Below are 27,220 nucleotides of genomic sequence, written 5' to 3' on the forward strand. Positions count from 1 at the left end.
GAGAGACTGAAGGTAACAGAGACAGTTCTCTCAGGAAGAAACACCAAGAAGCTGCTGCCAGGTTAGGTAATAACTTCAGAATCAGAAAGTATATTTAAGAAGAAAAAGACTTCCTTCAGCTTTTTTCAACTGCTGCCTTCAGGCTCAGTCTGCTAGCACAGGCTGATCGCACAGCACAGCTCTACAAACCTGGGGAGACCAGGAGCTGTGGCAGAACGCCAGTGTGAAGCGGCCGCTTTCCTGGAAACCTGCTCAGCGCTCCTATACAACCTTCCACACAATTCCTAAAAGGTCCTTTCCAGATAGAGCAACCTGAGGCTTTCAACATCTGGAAACCGCTCTCTCTACAGTTGCTCACCAGGATTAAACAGTTCAGTATTCATATATTCACCATTAGTTTAACTGACGTATACGCTGCTATCAAGAAGGCAAGCTTTTGTCCAATGTGAAGGCTAAAGTAATGTAAAGAATTTACTGCCAATTAGATTGGAAGCCACCACTGCAATTTATATGCTCACTGTCTCCCCTATCCCTCCCCATGTGTACAGCTGCTTGTGTCCCAGGCAGGACTGTACAGCCATTCGGTTTGGGGTGGGAAGGGTTAAGTTTCTGCTGTTTGTTTTTGTGAGGGGGTGCATGTAATCTGACAAAGGACTATAGCTATAACGTGCATTTGGCCAGGTAGGTTCTCATAATAGTACCGCATCATAGTATGAACATTGCACACTATGGCCCTCTCTTGACATTTCATCAATTTTATTTGTATCCTATACGTTCTAGTTCTTTCCACAGAATATTCATTTAAAAATGAAGTTAGTCCCAACAGAGGATCATCATATCCCCCCATCATTAAAAAACATGAACAGTGCCTATTCCCCCCACTTGAGCTTCTTCCTCTTTCAACTACAATTTGCTCCTTTTTGTTCCAGAGGCAGATGCTCTGATACGGTACAGTGCTCAGGCTCAGCATCACTCCTTTTCCCAGCTGAACAGCATCAAGGATAAGCGTTCTTTCATGTATAGAGACTTGAGTTTTATGTTATGCAAGTACGATGCATTCAGTAGAATACATGATGTCCCATACAGGCTGTTAATGTTTCACGGTGCATTTGTTAGCAATGAGAATGGAGCTACATTCACCTATGAGTGAGCTTCCTGGGGGAAATCAAGAAGACACATGTGGGAAATCAGCTAACCTCAAGTCCTAACTACAGAACAAGTAGGATGAAACACTGTTAGGCCCATCAAAAATCCATCTGGACAAACTGGAAAAGAGACAAGTATGATATTTGGCTGCAGCACACTCTCCAAAGATGTAATGCTAACACCACTGGTTAAGAGACTGATAAAAAAGTTCAAGTGGAAGCACACACAGTTCTTTCTCACAAAGAGATACAGGAGGAGCATTCAGCTCATCAAGCTAACAACAAAGGTGTAGGTCAGATCTTTCAATTTCCTCAGACATGACAGTATATGCACAATTAATGTCCCAACTCAGAATCAAATGATCTAAACCATGACCACAAACATTACTGAAGGTTTATAATACTGTGTAAAATGATCGGCTTCCAAGGCCTTCAGCTTCATAAAGACAAATTTTCTCTGTCAAAGTAGCTGATCTTGTAGCCATTTCTGTAACTGTCTGTCCTCTTACTGACGCATGTGTTGTGTGGGGTGTGAAGAAGGGGGAGGGTGGTGATCCTCATGTATTTGAAACTCTATTTCCTTGCCAGGATGGAGGAAATATCACTTCTTCCCCTATTTTAAAATATAACAGCTTTGAAAGCTGAAGAGCGGAATGGACTTACGGAATTCTGCTCATGTGTAGGGCTGAAAGAAACAATGCCAGTAATAAAGTTGTTGGGAAAGAGAGGAAATGGATTCATTAAAATTATTTTTAAGAAAAATGCTTTTAGTAGTTCAGCAGGGTGCAGAAGCAATACACTAAAAACTGCTGGTACAATTATTCTGCATGTTGACTTTGGAAAATAAAATCTGAGTGTCGTTTTCCCCCAAAGGCACAGAGATGCTACGGGAAGAAATGCTACAGGCCATTTATGCTACATCTGTGTTTGTTCCCGCAGCTAATAAAGGAATGTAAGACGACTACAAGCTATACAAGTAAAATGAATTCACCTCATTAGATCAGGGAATTTAAGAGATAAGTACTGCTCCAGTGCTCCAAGCGTGTACTACAGAGCCCAGGAGTCCATAATCTCAAAAGAAAAGTTATTCAATGTGTTTGACTTGCACTCAAGAATACTTAAGGTACACTAACAATATAGTTAATTCAAGACTGCTCCAACTTGGCCCTGAGCGAGCTTGTTTTTTCCTTTTCCATATATGCCATGTAGAAGTGACTTCATTTCCATTAGTCTCCTGGCTACCCCAGTGGATGTGACAAAAATGCAGCCATTAAGCAGATCAGTAGGATCCTAAGCTTACCAGAAAGATCAGTGTTTACACATCTTTATAAATCCAGTCCAGAGGTGATGGCACATTTATAAGCATTTAGAATTTATAGATGGAGACGTGCTAATGTCTTAGAGAAATAGAACAAAACGGCAGCAAGCTTACAGTATCCAGCTGTAAGAAATGTGAAACTACGTCCTTGACACACATAATACAGTAGTGTTCACTGAACAGAAGAGGTGGCCCCTTCTGTAGTTTGAATCCCCACTTGTTAACAGTGCTTCTGGGTGCGCGTCTGTCCAATATACCCACTACCTTTGGAGAGAGCAGGCTGCTAGCACAAAGTATGGAGCCCGCCTTTGTAGAGATTATGCCGTGTAACCCTAAGGTTATTCAACATGTAGTACTTCAGTAACTCACTCACAAGACACACCGTCGAGAACGTTAGTGGTATCCACGCACTTCTCTGCAAGGTAGACATGGATGCAAAACATCTGCAAACAAACTCAATCAATTCTCTAAAGTGTTTTGTTTGCTTATTTTCCTCCTCTCACCTAATCACTAAAAATCACATACCAACCTGCACCCATAATCACTGCAGTCCTACCTCAGGTCAGTCCAACAAATTCTAGGTGTAAATAAATCTCCCCAGACTCAGCAAGCTTTGAGGATAGATGACAGCAACAAGTGAACAAAACCCATCTATTCTGTCACGTAAAAAAAAAAAAAAGCTATCTGCTGGAGCATCCAAGGAGGATGGATCACTCTCAAAACTCTCCTACAGACAGAATTTAGCAAACAAACTTCCAGCATGCTCTTTTGGCTTCTTCCAATGAATGTAAGTTGAATTCCACTCATGGAAAAACAGCACATGGGCATGAAAATTCTTCTGTTCCAATTAGGCTACACTCAGCAACAAGAGTCAGTACTAAGCTGACCCTGGCAGTATGTAACTGGAGGCCTGCCATGCCGATAGCTTCTCCAGACCAGTACAGCTGGCTGCAGAAGAAATAAGAATATTTTGTTGAGAGGGGAAGTATTCATGTTTCCTTTCTCTTCTACACTAGGTCTGTTGATTTGGATGTCGATTAAGGCAGCACACCCATCCGCCCTGTTTAAAACTCTTATTTAAGAAGTGGGTCAAATTAAAAATTTGGGAGTCAAATAGCCAATGAATAGTAGAGGTTGGAAAGAACCTGTGAAGATTGCCTGGTGCAATCCCACCGCTCAAAGCAGCGTCAGCTGAAGCAGGTTACCCAGGGCTGCACTCAGCCAGGTTTTGAATATCTCCAAGGACGGAGTCATGAGTTTCAACAGGGCCAAGTGTCGGGTCCTGCATTTTGGTCACAACAACCCCAGGCAACCCTACAGGCTTGGGGAGGGGTGGCTGGAAAGCTGGCTGACGGAAATGGACCTTGGTGTGCTGATGGACAGTTGGCTGAATATGACCCAGCAGTGTGCCCAAGTGGCCAAGAAGGCCAATGGCATCCTGGCTTGTATCAGGAATGGTGTGGTGAGCAGGACTAGGGAAGTCATCCTGCCCCTGTATGCAGCACTGGTGAGGCCCCACCTCAAGTACTGTGTTCAGTTTTGGGCACCTCAGTACAGAAGGGACATTGAGGTGCTGGAGCAGGTCCAAAGAAGGGCAACAAGGCTGGTGAAGGGCTTGGAGAATATGCCCTGCGAAGAGAGGCTAAAGGAACTGGGGCTGTTTAGTCCGGGGAAGAGAAGGCTGAGGGGAGACCTTATTGCTCTCTTCAAATACCTGAAAGGTGATTGCAGTGAGAGCGGGGCTGGTCTCTTCCCAGTGGTGACAGGTGACAGGACAAGGGGAAATGGCCTCAAGTTGCGCCAGGGGAGGTTTAGGTTGGATATCAGAAAAAACTTCTTTACAGAAAGGGTTGTTAAGCACTGGAGCAGGCTCCCCAGGGAGGTGGTTGAGTCACCATCCCTGAATGTGTTTAAAAACCGTTTGGATGTGGTACTCGGGGACATGATTTAGCGGTGCGTTGTTAGGGTAGTATGGTTAGGTTGCGGTTGGACTTGATGATCTTGAAGGTCTTTTCCAACCTGAGCAATTCTATGATTCTGTGATTCTATGAGGAATGCTCTAAACCTAATGTAATATCCTTTACAGACAGACCTGCATATTTAACCTCCAGGGAGATTATTTTTTATGTAACAGGAGAGCAATTGTAGCGAAGAAATGCTCAAGTCTCGGCAAATATCACCCTAAAAGGTAAAGCCAAGAGAGCAAAAAGCAGCAAGTCATTTTTTCCCCTGTATTCATGAAACTCATAAACTCTTCAGATTTCCTTTTCGCCTTGCAACAAAATGTAATGTTCATTCCCAGGCCTCGTGGAACATTAAACAAGAGAGCTTAACCCACGAAGATAACGCAGAACTAGTGTCTAGTTCTTGGGATTTGTAGCTGTGAGTCTCATTTCACACACTTACTTTCTAAACAAAGGTAAAACTAAGCTACCCTCCTCTCAAATAGAGTTTTCGCTGGTCAAGTTTGGAGATGTCTGAATTGGCAGCATACAAGCTCTGGCAAAATCAGAAAAATAACATTGCCAAGAACCTCTAGACTACTGAGTCTATCATGTTGCTCCAGATGTTGACACAGGACATGGAGCTTCTTACGGGCTGCAGTATGAAAGAGACACCTAATGATATCAGAAAGGATTATTTGCAACTATTGGTTTAAAAATAAATACATTTCCAAGAGCAGAGCGTAATTCTTGGCAGTGGGGCTATAGGGAATAGCTGTTCAATTGGCAACCAAACCACAGGGTTTTAAATAGACTGTTCAAAGGCAGAGATTATTCCCTTATCCTGTGCTGTCAGTGTTACAAAGCTGTGAGGAAATGTAATACTGATATACAGTTGGGAAGCAAAAATGTTTACCTTTAAAGTTAAGTTCTCTTAACTTTGTCTTTACAAAGCCACATTTTGGATTACTTGTAATGTGTAAATGGTTTAAAACACAGGAGATGTTTACAATCCAGTCAAAGACCTATCATTCAATTTTAGTGCAATCAGGCTTTAGCTCTTGCAGGGTTGTCATTTTAGTTTTGCTATATCATGAGTGCATTCATTAAAATGAGGTTCACCTCTTGGATGAGAAGTTGTTGAGACGTTCTGGTGGCAGTTACTGGTAGCTACTTACAAATACTTGGGAAATCAAGCTATTTTGCTGGAGGAAAAAAAACAGGATCAATTACAAGGGAAGGCAGGTTTTGAAACCAGCAGATTTGTCTCTACAAACAGTTCATTTAGAAGAAAGCCTAATTTAGTGGAAATCTATTATACACATGTATGCTGGACTGATGAAACTACCAGGTCGGCCCTCATATGCCCCTGGTCCTTCTTCCTTTCCTTGTTCCCTTGTAGGAGGGTCTGGCCACAGGATTTCAGAAGATTACCAGGTCAAAGTTGGAAATGCATTCCAGCCAGCAGTCTAAAAGTGAAGTTAATCACCTCAGTACCATTAAGGACTGAGACAGACTGCTTCCACTGACTAGCCAGTAATTAATCACATGCCATGTAAACAGCAAGTCTGAGTGCATGGGAGAACAAGTCCTGGGCAATTGTTATTTGAGGCAACAGATGCCGGATGACACAGGATCTACTTCTCTGCACTGTTCCGCACAGAACTGTTTCAGCTTTCTGCTAGACAAGACTACTACAAGCCCTGAGCAAGAGGAAGCTTTCCTAACTTCATCAGCGCGCAGAATCAGTCTCCCTTCTCACTGCATGCAGTCCAGGTAGCAGTGCTAGACAGCGCCGCCACAATACCACCATCCAGACTGGATCATAAACTTATGAACTTAGGCCAAAACTTAGAATAAAATATCCCAAGCAATGATTTTAGCCAAACCTTGCGTTATGGAACAAGAACTGAAGTTTTTAGGTTAGAGGCCAGTTGCTGGTTGTGCAAGTGTTCACTGAGTTTCTTCAGCATGTGATGTATCTATCTCCACTCTCCTCTTTGGATAAAAAAGGGAAGCCAGTCTGATCACAGGGAAATGATTTTTTAAAAACAAGGCTGTTCTCATTTAAAGAGACGTTCTCCAATTATCAAATAATTTATCTCCTTTGTTCAAGATTTGATCTGAGGGTTTTTTGTTGTTGTTTGTGTTTTAAGTGACTTGTTTCCTCAACAAGTAAATAAACACACCTCAAAGAGATGTAATAGGGCTCTGGAAACTCTTAAACACTTTCCTGCTCCTGCAGGAAGTTCATCCTCATACAACTCTTCAAGGTTCATTTCAACTTCTTGCCATTAAGACTGAAAAAGGAACAGAATTTTTTAGTTTCCTTACCATTGTTAAGTTCAAACAAAGAAAGACTTCAGTGTTGAGTTCTCAAGTTCACTGTTTAATGAGACAAAAGTAGACTGACTTTAGGAGTACAGATTTGTTTATAGCCTTCATCAAAAACACTAAAAATCTCATCCAAAAGGTTAAACACAGCATGGCACTTAAGATATTAAACTACACAGTTTACATAGTGTATTTATACAGTTTAATGTATCATTATAATACAATGCTTAGTTTTAAGATAAGGTAATCAACAGGGTTTTCACAGATTCAAGGCTTAAAAATCAACTCCCAAGAGAACGGCAGGAAAAGCCATAGCTTTTCTTTTTCTTCTTTCTTCCTTCCTTTGCTTTTACATTCTGCAGCAAAATAGAAACTCTTCTAGAAAGGAGAGGGATTCCTTTCAGTACCATCTCTCCACTTGAGATTGCCAAGACTAATACAGAGAACAGTTTCTAGGGTTGAGACAAAAAAGACTTCCAAAATCAGCTGCAAAATTCATAAGGCTAAGGACACCTCTTAGACTATTTCAGTCACCAATAACCACCCCAGGATGGCACTAGAGATTCCTAAGGTAAAAGCTCTGTTATCCATCACCAGCAAGCGAGCTGCTCTGAACTCTGTACATGTATCTCAAAGGAATCAATTGTTACATTTTTCCTACATTTATAGTATGACGAGAACAGAATAAGGAATACAGTTTAATAAGCATTTTTAACGTCTTGATATGCTTTCATTCTGTATTTCAAAGCTCATTTGAAACATTAAAGTGCACATTTCTTAAAACAGGACATTTGAAACACAACCTCTCTCAAACATGATAAAGAAAACTCATTTCCTGCACCCCGAACAGAAGTGCTAACAGACATATTGCGTTCAAGAAACATTTAGATGTAGTGTTGAGAGACATAGTTTAGTGGGGTTCTTGGTGGTTGGTGGATGGTTGGACTGGATGATCTTGTAGGTCTTTTCCAACCTAGTTAATTGTATGATTCTATGATTTCTGCCTTCAGAAAGGCCAAACATGCTTGCTCACCAAAACCAGTTCCGCATTTTCACAGCTTTCTCCTCTAGTCCTGTGGTTTCACTGGGTCTACTCATATCACTCAATAACATTAAGTACATAATGATACTGCAGAAAAGAACACCACCACTTCTGCGGTTGTAAATTTAGCCACATACTCTTCCTGTTAATGCACAGTTCAAGGCAATAACTAACAGTACATGCAACCAGGATCTCCAGCTGCCAGAATTCATGCTTGCTTAAGTCGATTTAGGGCCATACCACCACAGAAAGGGATTCATTTCTCTTACTCCCCTGATTTTGGCTCTAAGAATGAGTTTAACTTGAAGACCGCACCAGTACTACCATCCCCTAACCTACGAAACAAGACAAGCCTGTTCAGTCAGATACGATACAACTCCCCACAGGCTGTACAATTATCATAACAGAAACAGAAGAGGAAAAGAAACACAGAGTTTGCGACAAGATGAGACCCACCCCTTAGGCAACAGGGCGATATTCAGCTGTTTTAGGCAAATCAAGAAAACACCCTATAGATTCCTACACCTAGGGAAGAGGCTGCAAGAACAATAGCCTCCCTGGTTTTGCAAAGTCACTGAAAATTGTTGATTTTTAATCATTTTTTATCAATGTCTTGACAGAGGATTTTTTTTTTTTAATATCCGTATTTTTAGAGAAAAAAATCTTGTAGCTCCTGTTACCTCAAAACGTTATGTTCAAGAAAAACATAAAAATCATTTGTTCATTCGTTTTAGTTGCAGTGCTACTAGGTTTAACTAGAAACAGTACAAGCTAAGCCAGGAACCCCTACAGCCTGCTTACTAACAAAGAAAGAATACAAATCATTTGTCTGCATCTTCCTGCTGAGTTCAGACACTGGATACTTCAAGGAAATGCCTCTTGAGAAACTCAGATATTTCACCTTGCTTACCTCTTTAAGAAAGGTTCCAAATGCTCTTTTACTACCACCACATCCTATTTCATTTTCTAAAACCTGTAGTTTTACCTTCCTTTTGTTGCGCATATGGCAGCCGCACACCAAGCAAAACTTCATTCCAGAATCTTCATTTGGCTTTTAAGGACTACAGCTAACTGGCTCCCAAAAAACCTGGAGGAACTGCAATTCAGGCAATCCAAAGGGCTGCAGCTGGGAACTGTGACAAAGCAGTAAAGAAAAGCTCACACCCACACCAGAAGCGCTGTGGAACAAACTGAATGTTTGCTCTCATATCAACCTGGCACACTGTCAAGGGAAGCTGTGGAAGTCTGTTGTTCAAAGCATTTAAAATTAAGACTATTTAAAGAAATAACAGCAGAAACAAAGCATAGCTGTCTAGATTATATTTCCTACAGTTTTGAAAGAAAATTAGACAAATATCCACAGCTTTATTTTTGTGTGAGGGCAAAGAACTTGTGAGACGTAAAGCATCCCAGTGTGAGATGTTTAAGGGCTTACACACAGAACGTTTGCATTTCAATGTTGTCTGCCCTATCCATTAATATTTTCAGAGCTCAAGTAGGTTGGGTGCCTGGCAGTAGATGAGTTCAAAAGTCATCACAAATACTTGAGATTTTCCTTACCCGAGTGTCCCAAGTCATTCTCCCTTCAAGCCCTCACAGACAGCCACAGAGCCATCAACTAGACAGGACAACCTTCATGCTCCTTTTCTTTGGGAATCTCAATTCAGGGAATACACAGTGTCTACACCAACTGATGGGCATGTTTTCAGGCAAGATTTTCAGAAGCGGCAGAGTTAAGCATGGGAGAAAAGAGCAGGCAAGCAAGGGCAACTACCTTCACACCCCGTCTACGGAGGCATACATTATATTTATGTATAAAGAGTTCCTGAAGGAAAACAATTGCAATATCCGGGCTATAAGCAGTTACTCGTTTCCTATGTCACTTTATTGTGAGAGCCTGTGTCACCACTCTCTATGACGGAAAGAAGAATGTCTACTAACTACTAAAATAACAGCTTTCTGAACTTAAAAAAAAAATAAAAATAAAAAAAATCCCACAACCAAAACTGCATACTGTCAGACAAAGTAAATTAGAGGTGTATACCTACCATGTATTTAAAAGCCAGAAGACACCCAAATCAAAGCTGTGTCATACCACCCATTATGATCCACTGTAATTGCATTAGTACAACAAACAGTTCTACCTCTGCCAACATTGCCATCCCTCAAAACCAGGAACCACAACTCAGTATAATCTTGGCAACAAACAACTCTTGTTCTCATGCAATTACCACAAGTTTACCAGTCATGGCTTTTTTATTTATTTAAAGTCTTCCTTGGGCAGCCAAAAGCATGCCAGAACTGGATGTGAAAACAGCTACCTTATCCACATCTGCAACTAAATCCCAGGAACTGCTGAGCATTAACACATCTCACCTAAAACCCGAGACGTGGCCAGACAGTACTCAAACATAACCACTGACTTTTGTGCTTCCTTTTCCCTCCACATCCCTGCCAGTTTTCCAACACTGATGCTTTTACTTCAAGTGACACGGGTTTCAGAACAGTGTTTCAACAATTCCTGGACATTCAGGCCACACTTTGAAGTCTCCCAGGAGTTTCCATAAGCACCAACCAGGCAAAACCCACACATTCCTATTGGGAATGCATTTGCACTCTGCAGAGAATTGATTTGTCTGTAACAAACAAAAGTGACTTGGTTTAATGAGAATGGTATAAGCAAAAGGTTACCGTCGCTATTAAGGTTTTCAATGTAATCATTTGTATTCAATATTAATCACACAGTATACAAGCAAAGAACAAATTAGAGAGACTTCACTTCACTGGTTAACTCCAGATGTCATACCTGATCTTTTGGCCAGAAAAGACTTTAGAAATTAAAAACAGCCAATGCTAAAAAGCCATTCCTACCCACAGATTGAAAGTAGAACAAGAATCACAAAACAGCTTTCAATAAAGCCTGTAGTTTTGATTTTAAAAAAGTTCAGGTTTACATAAATAAAATATGAAAGAAGTTCCCCCATCAAATATTTTTCCTTTTCTTATCCTTACAGTGACTTAGCTCTAAGACTTCTACACATTTTTTTTTTTTTTTCTTACAAAAGTAAGCCTGAAGCATTTCTTCACCATTTATATCAACATTTAGAAAAACAGGTACAGGACTGGTATAGTGGAAGCATTTATAGCATCTTGCTATGGTGAACTTTGACCAATGCTCAATTCTAATTAATACAACTTTCAGAGGATTGAGCTTAAGGCTCTGGCTCATGGCCTATTTTCAATATGAACACCTGATTATCTGACAATTCAAACCAGGGCTGCATAGAATCACAGAATCCTTAGATTGGAAGGGACCTTTAAAGGTCATCTAGTCCAATTCCCCTGCAATGAACAGGGACACCACAGCTAGAACAGGTTGCCCAGGGCTTGATCCAGCCTCCGCTTGATCCACCGTTACCCCCACATCTTTTTCAGCAGGGCTGGGCTCAATCCTTTCATCCCCCAGCTTGTATTGGTAGCTGGGGTTCCCTCAACCCAGGTGCAAGATCTTGCAAGATCTCAGAAGCTTACATAAATTATCTGTGAATAAAGTATCTCAACAGAAGAGGTTTTTTGAGCTGATATGGGCCTGAAATGTCAAAAACCCTATTTCCATAGATTATTTGTATACACTTTTAAAATATAACTGATATACCACCTTCAGTCAGCAAGTTGCTCAAAGCGCAGAGCTTCAGAGCATGCCTACTCTCCTGGAGTATGTTTTGTTCAGGAAAATGTAAACCATCTGTGTTATTCTGTCTTTCATGAGGTGAAGTTGTACCACAAAACAGCTAAAGATAGCACAATGATTATATGTTTGCAAGGAAGTAGCAAATTAAGCCTTCCCTAAGCAGACAGAAAACAACTACTGCTTGAACAACTACAATTTTCTACAACAGTCTTTCCTATTTATTTCCAAAGCCAAAATATATGATTCTTCAGATCCTTTAAAGGGTTATGAGTCAGCTACAAATCCAGGTCAGACTTTTTTTTCCTTCACATCGGCAGGGATTTTTATATGGCATGATTGAATCTAAGTAACATGTTTAACAAGTGCACCCAAGATCCAGAAAAGAGAAGTTTTAGAGAAACAGGAAGACAAATTCAGCTGGAAACAAGCCTCCTGCCAAGAAAGCACATTCTGTCCTCACTATAAAAACCTATTTACTCATCTTCAAAGCAGCAAGATGAGGGCATACTCACAAGAAGAACTGGACCAGATAAAGCAACAACTACATTCAGTTAGTGTCATACAATCAGCATTCAGCCACAAATGTCTACACCCAGTCCTAGTTTAAACCCTATTTTTGCCAGCTTGCCACCATTTTAAAGTAGAGCTCCTGTAGCCTCCACAAAGTCTACATTATGAGGAGCTCTATTTGATTGCAACACAAAATTTGTCTGTTCCCTAGCACTCCAGCATCCTCCTCAGATGATGATGCTGTCTCTTACATGGTACAATAAAGCAGGCTGCTCCAGCATTTTTGCTCCCTTACTTCATTACTTCTCCAGACCAAGAGCACATATCCTGCTGGCTACTCTCCCACCTTCCAGTCTTACACTCCAGGGAAATTAATGCATTTGAATTATGCACACTTACATCACCACCTACCAATCAAACCAGGACAGAGTTCACACACTGAACCGCACACTCTTTGGAACATAACGAAAGAGGCACAGGTGTAAAGCAGAAATCTATCATCTCTGATTTTAAAGGGCAAGGGCAGATCAGGAGAAACAACATACAAGTGTAATACAAGTGAGCTGCTGCACTCTTAGCTGAAGTTCTTAGAGCACACATACAGTTCAGCAAAAAGTGAATGCTATCACTTATTTTTTTTCTCCTTGTCTCACAGGCTCACGGGTGAGGTCAGACAGAACCCTGGCGATGTGGCAGTTGTTCTCTCCCTAGAGCAGATGATTTCATGCCAGGAGCGTATGTTTCAGCCTATACATTGACTTCAGTCAAAGAAAATATCCCAAACCATCTTGAGCTTAAAAAAAGGATTTCTGACCACAGTGTGGCAAGACTGGGGTGGAGAGGGAGAGGAGGAAAAACAAAGTTGTTTTAAGACCTATTCCAAGTTCACATCTCCAGCCAGAACAGCTTTTAGCACCACTGTTCTCAGTAAGAAACTTCAGGGCCGGTTATTTTCATTTGTTTTTATCTCCAAGGAATAACTAGATTTCTATGAACGGAGCTGTGTAGCCAGGCTTTGAGCATGCATGTGAGGGTAAGTGGGAAAGGGATAAGTGGGATGGAGAAGGCAGCCTACAAAAGGAAAATTACAGTCCAAACATTGTTAGTGTGGTGCAGCATTTGTAATCACCTCAGCTGCTCAAGCAAATTGTTGAATTAAATCTCAAACAATGGAAACAGGTGGAGAGAAGGATGGTACCATCACATCCTTTGCTCTACAGCAGCCAGAAGGGCAATTACATTCTATGCAAAGTTCATAGGAGGGCAACAGGGGAAGTCTTTATTTCTTCCCAGGGGTTAATTACAGTGAAGGAAAGTCAGCCTCAGTTCTGCCACAACAAAACAACAACTCAATGAACAGTATGCCCAAGACCAATCTAAGAGAGACCCTGAAAAATCTGCTGGAACCAAAAAAAAGTGGTCTGGGAGTCAAACAGAATTCAAGGGCTGCCCATCCTGACCACGAAAGCGCAGCTCTAATGGTGCCTTGCTTACCCAGCAGCATTATTATTACGGCTTTCTATTTTTATCTGGACAGTAAAATGTAGATGAATATAGTTACAAGCTTCTCACTGCTTTACTGACTAGTTTTGAAGTTCGGGAAGGAATGCATAAACACTCCATTTATCAGCTGCACAAGCCTGACTGCTCAGTGCCTGTTACTCCCTGTGTGCCTACTTCGTTTCTTTGGATTATCATTGACACCTGCTTAATTCTTTGACTCCAAGATTATTTGCAAGTACCATTTATGGTAGTTTTGCAGAAACCCGTGCCCGAAGAGCTTGACAAATTGCCAGCTCACTTCATTAAAAAACCTCCTGTGGCAACAGCTTTCTTCCACTGCTGACTAGGGCTGTGTTTGAACTGGTGACCCTAAGCTGAAGCGCTCCACATGTCAACAATCAGCTGTGCCAAGGCAGCCTGTAACCTGTGAAGACGGGGAATTCTTAACACAGAGCCTTCTCTAACCATGGCAGCTGTTATTCCCCTAGAAAAACAGAAGAGCTAATAAATATGTTTTTACGGTAATCCGTAGACATCTGGAAGGTGCCAAGCTTCTGTCTCCAAATAGCTTGTTACGAGAAGGAACGGTAAGGGTGGGGTAGGAGGTGGGATAATTCCACGATAGGCAGACAGCTTATCTCAGCTTCTACCTCTTTGGGTTGAGTAAATCCTGAAACAGACTATGAAACCTCTTCTCGTAGTCCTACTGCAGATCACCTGCCAAACAGTAACAAAAAAAGGACCAAAAAGACCATGAACAGACTACTCACCATTCTAGTCAGCACCCTGAAATGCAAAGGAACCGACAACAGAACAGCAGACAGGCTCCACCCTTGCTACAGCAGTGCAGCCTGCCAGCAAGTGATTTATCAAGACTCCCCAGCCTTGCAAAGTGGAAAGCATTCTTCAGGCTCCTGCCAGCCATCTCAGGTTAATACTGAAACCCCAGTTACAAAGCCTGTGACAAGCTTCACTGAAAACATGATTAGAAGGTGCCACTCAATAGTTGAGCACCAGCTCAATACTTCTTAGATCTAAGGAAGATGAGTGTTAGACCACTGGCACTAACTACTTTCATTAGCTTTTTTTTTTTTCTCCTTTGTAGAAGCACCTTTGTGACTTCTCTTTCACCATTCTCTAGCACAGGGTTGCACAGCTGACTCACCAAGATCTGAAGGTGGGGAACGACACTAAGAATTCACAAAGACCCAGATCCAAAGTGTTCTGCCAGCAGAACACCAAGAGCACCCAAGTGTCAAGCAGTTTGTGCACTCTGCTGCTCCCTAGCTGAGCTTTTTGCCTGGCCACATGCTGAGCTCCACAAATGCATGTGGTAAAGGCAGTCCCAACCCCAAGTACCCTGAACACAATTGGGACTGCTATCCTTGATGCAGGGCCTGAGGTTACCCCAACATACAAAAGCTCTCTCTTCTGTTAGTAAACCTCAGAGATGCACAGAGGTGCTAAGCTTTGAGTGTTACAAAAGCATTAGAGCTGCACTTAGCTTCCTCATTCTTCTGTATTACAGCTAGTAAAACGAATCACGGCGCATGAGCACCTGTTTGACTGCTCGGAGAGGCCTCTCCTAGCAGTGCCTCACACATACACTTCCTCTCTCCAAGCTGTGCTGCAAGCCTTGAATTAACACTCTCCAGAGTTGATGTGTTACTAACCTTGACAGAACAAAACAAAACAAGCTAAGTTTTCAAGTCTAATTTCAGAAGCTGTTTAGATGCTGAAAACCAAACTGTTTGAACCAAACTGCTGCCTCAATGTCCTAGTAATCTTTAGGCCAGGACTATGCCTTAATTTGCAGCACCTTACCTGCCCTTTTAAGCAATACTTCACCCACAGACAAGCAGGCCCACAGGGTCAGGGAAGAAACTATGAGTATTTCTGCTTTTTAAAAGAACATCTTTGTGTTGAAATATGTAACAAACCTTAGCAGAGGTCATATTTTCAAACGTTCAATGTTCAGTCAGAATATCTTGTTTATAAACTACTACATGAATCGCAGTTAAAAAAAGCCTGTCACTCCTGCAAAACACTGTCCTTGAAATCTCACACAAGCAGTAAGCATTTTTAGACTAAGTGAAGGTTATGAGAAGAGCAATGTCATTTGCAAATGAGCTCTCTGGAGCCGGAAACATCTGAATTTGAGTTCATTGCTGTTTGAAACAACTTACCTGGCACTTAATATGAAAGCTTTACACAATCTGTTTAGTCAAAGGTATATTTTACATATAAGAAGGTGCTGGTTTCTAGGAACAAAATACATCTGCCACAGTTGACCAACAGAGACAGGCACTGAATAAGGCTCCAGAATAAAAAGAATTACAGAAGAAAAAGCGTCCCCCCCTATTGGGCACATCTGGGGCACTCAGAAGAAATGAAATAGGATACACCGTAAGGAAGAGAGAGGGAATAGAAGGAAAGATGTCTGCTTTTCAAGGATAGATACAACTTCAATTTCAGTTCATGCAGTGCAACCATACAGACCACGTGAGCTCATGGTACACATGTTTATATATAAATACGCACACACCCCTTGCTCACCACAGACAAGTGTGGCAGTAGCACCAGGGATTTTGATGATTACAGCCCCACTGCCTGTTCATGATGCCAGTGGCCTTCTTCCCACTGGTGCCAGTGCAGGTTCAGAGCAGTCAGTATCCTGAATCATCAGCTCTTGATACATAATTCAACAGGTAAGACTGAAAGTAAGGATGACTACTGGCCCTGTTGTATTATGGGCAATCTGGCATTCAAAGAGTAAATATTCCCCTCCATCTTCCAAATTAAATTTCGGCAGGAGTCCAGTCTGCATACCCCACATTGTTAAACCAGCAAGGAAGAACAGGTTAGTATGGGAGCCTCTTGGAAACATCCCGTCAGAAACCTCCCTGTAAAGCTCCTATCTCTGGGCTTCTTCTCTCTGTCAAAAGCTATTCCATTGAAATATTTTCATTTCACTGAACATTTTTTGGGAGGATGGTTGGAGAAGCTATCGATATCATGAATATTTGGGGAAAAGCAGATTTCCCCTTCCCCCATGCACACCCGTTTCTCAGATTACAAAGCACATAAACTTCAGATACTTCATATTCAGAATCAGATATCCACTTATTCAAAGTTCCAGATTTTAATTATTATTTTGAGCTTTATTATGATTGTTCCTCAGACATACTCCTTACCCTGCTTGGAGAGCTGAATACTGAACACAGCAGCAGTTACAAGGCTCAAAATTTTGCAAGATTACAGTTAAATCTTTATCATAAATTACATCCCTCATACAGCTTTCATGCAAGTTAAAACAAAGTACGCTTTTAAATAGTTGTTTATTTAAGAATAAAACAAAATATTTGATAGTATGCCTTGAGAAAGGAATAGTACTGGCAAGAAGTTTGCAGCCATTAGTCAACCAAGATGAACCCAGTTTCTTCCAGAATGTGACCGGAATGTGACACCCTGCCATAGCTGCAGACTCAAAACTCAAGTTACCGCTAATGATTTTGTACATTAGCATAAAAGTTACTTAATAAGTCTACTACTTAAGTCTAGCACCCAGCTAATTGATCTAGCCCAGAGTACATCTAGTGTACCTGCATCACTGGCATAGAATGAAATCATGTTCAAGTCGAAGCATACAATGAATCACTGTATATCAGTGGTGGCAACCAAGCTCCATAGGACACAATGAACACTGACAGATGTTATACTGTAAGAAAATAGCATTACCCCATTGTGTGTTTTAACATGTTTAAAAGCCAACATTTTAACATATAATTTGAGCATATGTTGTTTGGCCAAAGAAATCCAGGGGCTAGCAACAAAATGAGGCCTCTGGAATCATTTTAAATGTCATTAAAAAATAGCCTACACTCAAGCTGCAACCAGTACTAGAGTAAGAAAATGGCCTCCACAGCCTCCCCTGCATTAATGCACATTTCCCACAGACTAGCAGAATGTTAAGAGAGATGTATTTATCTTTATTTCTTCAAATTAAGTCAAGGATCTGGACAAGGATTTTGCTTGCCTAATGGCACTGAATGCCAAATATATATCACTCTGAAATAAGAAGGGAAGGAAAAGCTAAATCTACAGCTGTTCAGTAAGTTGAGCTGAGCCCAAATCAAACTAGAAAAGGAAAAGAGCCAGGAATCGGCTGACTTACACAGGTTCTTCTACAAGATGAGATTCACTAATGCTGTGCACCTGGCCTTTCTTTCTTGATGATGCACTCACAAAGCTTCTCTGTGGAGCACAGCAAACCTACACAGATCTTCATGATCCAGTGCAGCTCCCAAACACCTCTCTTTATCAGGAAGATCCACAAGCACTTGGAAACCTCCCAGTAAATATACTGCAAACCTGTTCTCCCACAAAACATTCACACTGTGCCCTGAACTTGGAAGAGCCTTTCTAGCAGCATTGCCCAATCTGGAAGGAAGTCTTTACAGGAAGTACTAAGTAGTTTGGACTGCAGGTGCTTTTAAGAGGTTACTTCACCTCCTAAGGAGACCGAAATAATGGTGATAATACCTTAATGGGAAGGACAAAGCCCTGGCTTACATTAACAGATCCAGTGGAAGGATGCAAAATGTTACTGTCTTTTCCATATTTCTACTTGATCTAAGATGAGAGGAGGTGGGAGAGGCAGTGACTCAATCTCTTCTTGTATTTAAACACAAGCCATTAAAGACTATCTTTCTTGAGATTCATGAAACAACCAGTGGCAAAATCTAAAAAAACTGAATGAATCTTTACCTAACAGAAGAGGAGTGTGACCAGAAGTAGCCTAAGCAATGAGTTGATGAGGTATCTGCAAACTTGCTTCACTGTGTATCTAGTTGCTTAGGTAGTTTGATGTCAAAAACTTAAAGAGAATTAACAACTAGCCATGACCTCGAGGAAACTCCAACTTCCTTCCTCTAAACCTCTATCAAGGGTTTTGTATTACCATGGATTAAGGTTCTTACATAAGAAGATATTTCCAGTTAATAGCTAGGGAATAGGACTCTACCAATATTTAAGATCCAGCAACAGCCTCTCTTACTCACCTGATAAAGCTATTTGTGAAGTCACTATTCAGCAGAGACCATTCTCACAACGGTTACTAGGTTTACTGTGTAAGTAAGTGAACAGGCCTGACTAAATTGCAAAACCATAATTTTGTTAGCCTAACTCTGGCAAAATTTGTCGTAGAGAAACTTCACTGCAGAATCATCTGTATCTATTCCAAAACATCTTTACTTTGATAACGATCCATTTCCATCTAAGAAAAAGGCTCACCAACAAACTACTTGCTTTTACATGAGGCCACAACAGACAAAGGTTCCTGAAGTAAAGCAAATCTTCTGAGCCTCTGAACTGACAGAATGTTATCCTAACACTCAACGGGGGACCACTAGCCCCAGTGCTTGAAAAATTAAGGCACAAAGAGCATCAACACACAGACTCTTAGAGCAAGGAGTTAAAAGCAAGAGGTTAAAACTCTACCTTCTACCGAAAAGTAGCCCTGGAAGCCCTGTGACTGGGATGCGATTCAGGACCTTTTCAAGCCAGTGTGCCAAGCAGGGCTACAGCCACCTCAGCTCAAACCTCAGTAAGCCTTTCCCATCTCTAAAGTGCGGAGGGGATGCAACTGTCAGTTCACCGGATACCATCCCAACAAAGTAAATAGGGTAGAGACATTTACTGTAAAGCAGATCATCCAGCTCTGCAGAAATTTCCTCATATTTTTACACAACCAGAAACCTACCAGAAAGTCTCTCTACCTAGATGGATAGATTTCTTTCTTTCCACTACGTATTACCAGCAACATACTTTCACTGAGTGCACCTTACAAAGCAGTCTCCTCTCCCAGAATGGTGTGGAATACGAGTGTGCACTGTAAGAGGGCAGGAAAAACAGTTCCTGATCTTCTGCAGAAGACCAATTAAATAAGCTAGTGCATTATAATGAAGCTTCTCCTCAACAGCTCAGAGTGAGATATCTGAGGCACTGGGGGAAACAAGACAGGAGCAAACTTACATAGATGGCCTTTCCTCCAGTGCACATCCTAGCAAACTGGACAGCAAGTTTCACAGGGACTCAGATGGAGACTCTCAGCTCTTCTTCCATGACCCTTCCTCTCCCTCCATTACCCAAGAAATACCACACCATGCTAGACTTTTCATGTTTGACAAAACATACTTAATTCAGCTCCTAGCAGTTGCTGAAGCAACTAGAGCCTTTAAAGTCCAAATTAACTTAAAGTTGATTAAATTGTTTGTTGCACAAACAAAAATCTTTGAGAGGCCATCAAGCTCACCTGACGTAAAGAGAAGGCTATGAAAACACTCAGAAGACTAAGTATTTATTCCAGGGCATACTTTTTTTTTCTAGAAATTGAAAAGTTTCTCAACTTAAAGCTACTTTCCAGTTCAACTAATTTGTCCAGTCTCAGGTTTCCAAGGATGCAAGCCTACAAAGCTGGTATTTCAGAAGAGCCTAAAGTTTCCACCAGTTCTCACCGCAATTTGGATCCTGTCTCCTTACGCCCTGTAGGAAGTCCTGCAGGAAGCGTCCTGCTGTGAAGAGAAAGCTACTCCTGCTGTGACTGAGCCCAATTCCAAAAAGGCTACCTCTGCAATGCTGGAAATGCACCTAGAGGGAGTGCAGAATATCACATCCTCACTATTTAGGATGACATCAATACACCTGATCTCTGTGCAAACCAACTCCTTCGATTTTACTGTGAGGAAAGCTTCTGGCAAAGTCATAATCAAGGTAATTTGTCAACAATTTAAAACTAAAGAACACCTGCAGTAAGTTTTCCCTTTCTGCACACTGCCTCTTTGCCTCAGCCCACGCCATCAACCTTACTTTCTCTTCCCAACAGATGCTAGTCCAGACCTTCTCCCTAGCTGCATGAATTCACTTGAACAGTTAAATGATGCCCCACTTGAGAGAAGAATACCCACACAAACACCACATTCTATGCAAACTGAGCTCTCCCCAGCTAGTCTGCAGCACTTCAACATACTGACACAGCTCTGGCTTTTCAAGAGCCACTATCTGTCCACAAACAAAGTCCAGGGAGAGCTGACAGCAGCTGGTGATAGAGCCAAGCCCACTCCCCAGAACTGCAACTCTACAGTTATCTTCTTTGCACAGAGTGCTTTGCGCTCCAAACATGGAGTTCTACCCTGAGAAGAAAAAGGTAAAGCAGCTGTTTTGGTTTATGGGCTGTGACCCAGTAAAGCAGACAGCCCTAATGTGTAAGATGACACTACAAACATTAGAGTATTCATCAGAAACAGGATGGGAAAATGTTTATTACCTGCAGAGTCAGCAAGATGCTACATTTCTGTACCTCGCTACTGACAAAGAAAGGTGGTCAAAATCCATCCATTAAGGGGAATAGTTAAAGAGAATTAGGCACACAGCTTTCTTTAGGATTAAATTCTGCTCCTCAAATGATGTTTTTAATTATGCAATGATACTTATTTACCTCATTTGTAACAAGGCTTGCGTTTATTTAGAAAGGATTTAAATCACATTACTGCCAAAAGTAATACTTAAAACTAATCTATGTATTCATTTTGTAAAGAATAGAATAGGGCATTTATGTCAGAACTGAGCTAATGTCAACAGGCCTGTCCTCACTTATTGGGCACAGTAACCTCACAGAGTCAAATGAAACTGGTTTATATCTCTGCTTCTTCTTCATGAAAGTTGAACCAAACAGCACCACATGTCCCAAACCTGTTGTCACTGCAGGGCAATCCCCAGCTGCATGTGAAGTTTCAACTCCACAAGCAGAAGAAAACATTTTTTTCTGCAAACCAAACTGCAGCAGTAATGTACAATACAAAGCTTCAGAGAAGCTCTTAGAGCTGGCGTGCACGCTGTCATACCTATTAAATTCAGTGTGCTCACTTGTTATGGTGGCGTTTATAAATGTCTTTTCACTACAGGAGAAAATCAGCTACGCAAAAGAACATGACGCATCATCAAGCTGACAAATCTCAAAGATTTGCTCTGTTAGCACAGGATACACTTCACTTGAACATTTTCCAAGAAGCAAGATACTCAAGAAAACTGCATTTCTTCATTGTGCTAAATGAATCTCCACTGCATAGTCATAACACAAGTGGTAAGCATAATATGCCTGGAAAAGAGGAGAGCAATGAAAGTTCAAATAGCAGCTGCTGCTGCACATACACAAATACATGAGAAAAACAACATAAGTCTTACTAACATGCTGCACGTACTGGGTTGCGCTCCTGACTTTTGTGCAACAATAATAGGAAATGGAAGTATCTTGCCTTTTTCACAGAACACACAAGTTATGAAAACAGTATGAAGGCTACGCATTTTCCAAGAAGCCACTCTCTTTCACAGAAAGGCAGAGGAAACATGCAGCTATGTATGAGATAGCCTCCTAAGCTTTAGCTATTTCACGAAAAAATAACAGAAGGTAACATTTGGTGGGGTTCTTCATTGCTGTTGTTTCTTAAAAAAGAAAAAATTACCATAAAATCAGAGTCTGAGTAAGTTCGTACTGCCACACCAGACTGAAAGTCCCAGGGAACACCAAAATGAATCAAGTTTTGGTCTGAAATGCTTCAAGCTCTTTGCAGCCCTCTCCTCTCAGAGCCAGAGTCTGAAGTTTTACTTCCCCCACACCACAGAACTGGCACTTACAGGGAAGTCAATCTCTCCCTGATGAGCATTCCCCACAAAGGAAGCTGACTAGTAATTAATAAATGGTAACAGTGGGCCTTTTCCTTCCCGTTATCTAACCGCAGTCTCTCTCTTTATTTTCAAGCCTGACACTTCTCTGGGGCCAGAGCCTTGAATTTCTGGACATCTAATTTCTTCTGTGGTGTGTAGAGAAGTCACAGGTTCCACTGGATACCAGAGAGAGACAAGAAGTGTGAAGCTGACATCTCTCTTGGGTCCCAAAATGACTTCAGTGGAACATCTGAATCCAGGTCTGTGAGGAAGGCCACTTAAGAGAGACAACTATCACTGCAGCATAACAAAACTGATCCTCGTAAAGAGCAGGAAGTTACCTTTTGCCACAAAATCCTGTTGCAGCACTGCCTCAATTTACAGACTTTTTGTATACCACACCCACGCCAGAAAGCCCAAGGGACTGACAGCCAAGGAACAATGCCCTATCAAATAGCCACACAACAGATTCTTGTCTGTCTACTGATGTCCACTACATCAGAGCAGGAGAGAACTGGGAAAGGCCCCTTTCACTTGCCCTTAACAGGAGATCTTGAATGCCTATGGAGGCTGAAGACACAGCTCAATCCCAGAACAAATACCTCGAATGCCTCCAGTCAAGACACCAAGTTCCAGCTTAGATTTGTGGCTTCTTTTCAACTTACTGAGGAAAGAAGGGACTTTGTCTTCAAGAGAGAAAGTACAAAGTTTAGAGCAGCAAGGCACACAGTTTTTAGATTTTTTTATTTTGTTTTTAACGCTGCTGTTTACAAAGCTGTCCAAGTTGTGTCTTCACTTCTGGCAAGTCAGCCATTCAAAAACCCTACACAAAATCTGTCTGTGAAGTGCATCTCAGACAGACCGAAAGAACAAGCTAGATCGGGAAAAGGAGAAAGTCGTTTGCTCATTTAAATGCTTCAAGAAGTCAGAACAGAGCCTGAAGAAAAAGAGAAAAAAGAAAAAAAATCTGCACCACACACACTTCCTCCAGCTGACAAACTGCACCTAAGTGAGATAAGAAAACACAGTCATCAAGTCTATGGATTGTTTGAGTTCTTGTTATGTCTCATCATCAAAGTCAGCACTGGCCTAGGCATGATTTACCATCTTTCTACAGAACCAGCAGTCAGCACTTCTAATTACATAGCAGAATATACTCAGTCAGAAGTGTTAAAAACAGCCATAAAAATCTGGAGTCTTTCTAAAGTATGATGAAAATAAGAGACAAGTCAGGCTTACCAAAATTAATAAGCTGGCATTAGAAGACAAAAGCCGCATAAAGCTGTTCTGCTTCTTCCCTTTCTGAAGGCAGTAGTACCAATTTCATTTTTCCTTGTTAATCTTATGCTTCATCCCTATTAATGTGCCAAGCAGGAGCCGCAAGAGCTCTGCAATGTTGCTCTACATAACTCCTAGAAAACTGAGCTGCCTATTCTCTGCTGGCTGACCTGAAGCACACACACACACAGAAAAGGTCTCTGAAATGCGACCTACCAGTTTATGGAAGTCATCTCCATAATTTAATTTGCAAGCAAATAGCTCAGTGTGATCAAGAAAAAAAAAAGGCACACAGGAACAAACAGGGAAGAAATCACTTCCATTGTACTGAGTGATGTTTAAAAAGAAGTATATCCTAGGGCACAGTGATTTCAAGTGAGGAAATCTATCCATGGAGAAAGATCACAACTGGATGTAGCACACTGCCTTACTCCAGAAGCAAATACTGCACTAGCAACAGGATCACACACTGCCTTGGAAAATGGGTAAGCGTGCATATACTGATCCTCAATTACTGACTCCAACTCAGTTCAAGTTTGAAACTATTATATGACTGCCTATTAATTTACTTGTTTCTACTGTATGAGAATGGCTCATGCACTGATCTTCCCTGCCTCCTAGTTTGTTTGGTGATTTCCTCCCCCCTCCACCTGTTATTAGACACCTTAAGAAAACAATGTGTGAATGCTGCCAGAACTAGTACTGTGAAGGATTGCTATACTTCATATTTTAGTACGGCTCCCAGGCTCAGCTGAGAAGAGTAGCCAATTTATAGGGAGCTCATGGACTGAATATGCATATAGGTAGCATTTTTTTTTTTTATAAAGGCATTAGAATCATAGAATCATATAATTAGCTAAGTTGGAAAAGACCTACAAGATCATCCAGTCCAACCATCCACCTACCACCAATAACCCCACTAAACCATGTCTCTCAACACAACACCTAAACGTTTCTTGAACACCTCCAAGGTCAGTGACTCCACCACCTCCCTGGGCAGCCCATTCCAGTGCATGACCACTCTTTCAGAAGAGTAGCACTTCCTAGTGTCCAGCCTAAATCTCCCCTGGCGCAACTTGAGGCCATTCCCCCTTGTCACTAGTTACAAGAGAGAAAAGGCCGACCCTCAGCTCACTACAACCTCCCTTCAAGTAGTTATAGAGAGTGATAAGGGCACCTCTGAACCTCCTCTTCTCCAGACTGAACAATCCCAACAATTAGTTATGAGGTTTGCAGGAACAGGACACCAGAGGGAAGAATCACAATCAACTCCATCTTTGTCATTCAAGTTCAGCATGTATTACAATGACAAAGTCAGTAAAAACAGAAATACTTGCTCCTTGGTTTCCTGAAAGAGCAGCTAATGATACAAAATTACTACTAACTAATTGATAACTCAGGGCTGACCCAAAGAGCACAGAATGCTGTATTCCCATTTCTCAAATTAGCCATGGAGTAGTAAAATCATGGAATTTATGTAACAGCCTGTGTTCCCCCTGTGAAGCAGCAGTCTTTCAACATTTACATCAGAATGATAGTTGTGCCAACAGGAAGACTACAGAACCAAGCACTGATGTTCTTGGTACAACAAGAAAAAAAAATTAAAAGGAATAGAAGTAGCACAGAGAGACCATAAAGTACAATGGAAATTTCAGCAACACTGAAGGTGTCAAGGAGGGGCTTCAATAATGCTGTAGATATAAGAGCAAACAAAACACAGTATTAGTTTCAGAAGCATTCTTGTGAAACTATTATGAATCTCAAATCTTGAAATAAATAAAAGGCTAATTTATACATCCCTAGAAGTAGCTTTCCTAACATGGAGTCCAGTGAAACTGCCAACTTCACCCACTACTCCAATCCTAAATCACAGAGCACACTGAAGACGGTTGTTGGGCTGACTCCAATGCCATTCACTTCTCCATCTGTACCATTACTAGGCTTGACTACTTGGGGATGCGGACAGTGTCATACAGCGCCGGTTCCCATTCAGAAAGTCACCAAAATAAGAAAGTGGGAAAGACTGTTTAAGATTCTCACTAGTAGTAATTGCACTTAAAAAAAAAAACAAAAGCATCTAGGGTTCATGACTCTTTTCAGAGGGAAGAGAAGGCAGAAATTACTTTACTTTGAATACTATTTTGTAAGCATGTGTTTGTACACACACTACGTGCCAAGTGGCACAGTTACAAGCGATCACAATTTTCCCAGGCCTGCATCTATTCACACTCACACTATCTTGCAAATTCATACCCATATGCATATGTGAAAACAGATGTAAGGATTCATTAGTATATGCATAAGTTGCTATTTCATGCCCTCAAACATGTATATCCACAGACACTGCACGTCTCCTTCTTAATGTAGTGATCCCAGGAAGCGATGTGGATTCTTATCCTAGCTGTGTCTAAGTTCACAAAGGTCATCTACAATACAACCCTGCACTTCACTCATTTCCCTTCAAAAGCCGAAGGGATGCAGGCTTTTATCCCTCTTATAAAATAGCTGGAACAACTCAAGATGAAAGGATTTCAGCACGATGTTAGATCAATAGTATTCTCACTGGTTTAAAAGGTAACACTACTTTCCCAGATAAGAACAGGCTATAGACAGAAATCCTGCAGTGCTGCAAATGCCTATCTAAACTAGAGAGCAAAGTACAGGAGAATGACAGAAGAGCAACTATGAATATCTCCTGTGGACTGCACCCTGGTTCATACACAAGTTCTATGACACAGGAAAGACGGATAGATCCTTCCTTTCCAATTTTATTTCCTTTCAATTTCTCTTAGAGGCTTTTTGTATTAGTGAGTAACACTCAGACCCACCAAGGTTAGGACACGGTTTCTTCAGGCACTGAAGTGAAGTCACTTTGTTTCATTCTCAAGTGTGGTGAGACTTTACAGAAAGTTATTTTCCACAGAATTGCAAGGGTTGGAAGGGAGATCAGCAAGTCCAACCTCAAAAGATCAGCAAGTCCAATCCCCCTTGCCAAACCAGGTTCCCTACAATAGGTCACACAGGTAGGCATCCAGATGGGTCTTGAATATCTCCATAGAAGGAGACTCCACAACCTCTCTGGACGACCTGTTCCAGTGCTCCATCACCCTTACTGTAAAGAAGTTCTTCCACATGTTTGTATGGAACTTCCTATGTTCAAGTTTTAGGCCATTGCTCCTTGACCTATCAATATACACCACCAAGAAGAGCCTGGCCTCATCCATTAAGGCCTCCCACTTCTCTTTACCTATTTATAAACACTGATCAGATCCTCTCTCAGCTCTTTTCCCCGTGCTGAACAGACCCAGGTTACTCAGCCTTCCCTCATACAGGAGATGCTCCTGGACCTGTATCATCTTTGAGGCCCTGCACTGGACTCTTTCTAGGAGATCCTTGTCTTTTTTGAACTGGGGAGCCCAGTACTGGACATAGTATTCTAAACACGGCCTTACCAGGACAGAGTAGAGGGGGAGGATCACCTCCCTCAACCTGCTGGCCACACTCTTTTTAATGCACCCCAGGATACCATTTGGCCTTCTTGGATAAGTCAATTCCACCCCACCACTTCATAAACAAATCCTGACACACAGTGTCTCCTACTTAGTTTTACTTGAAAGTGAAATTCTGCCAACTTCCATATCTACTACTAGATCAGACTGTCCAGGGCCCCATCCAACCTGGCCTTGAACACCTCCAGGGACGGGGCATCCACAGCCTCTCTGGGCAGCCTGTGCC

At 41.5% G+C, this 27,220-nt stretch overlaps 1 protein-coding gene across 16 annotated transcripts in view; it reads right to left on the minus strand.

Moving 5' to 3' along the window:
- Nucleotides 1–27,220, minus strand: part of MICAL3 (microtubule associated monooxygenase, calponin and LIM domain containing 3) — a 154,423-nt gene that overhangs the window by 118,145 nt on the left and 9,058 nt on the right. Inside the window, exon 1 of one of the 16 annotated variants that reach the window (XM_021390252.1) lies at nt 8,768–12,832. The exons of 13 other annotated variants lie outside the window; for them this stretch is intronic. The gene's annotated coding sequence lies outside the window, so the exon portion shown is untranslated. Of the gene's footprint in view, nt 1–8,767; nt 12,833–27,220 lie in introns of those variants that run through there. 2 more of the 16 variants (XM_021390165.1, XM_021390260.1) reach the window with 2 other exon arrangements.

Source organism: Numida meleagris, chromosome 1, assembly GCF_002078875.1.
Source record: "Numida meleagris isolate 19003 breed g44 Domestic line chromosome 1, NumMel1.0, whole genome shotgun sequence".
NCBI classification, from domain to species: domain Eukaryota; kingdom Metazoa; phylum Chordata; class Aves; order Galliformes; family Numididae; genus Numida; species Numida meleagris.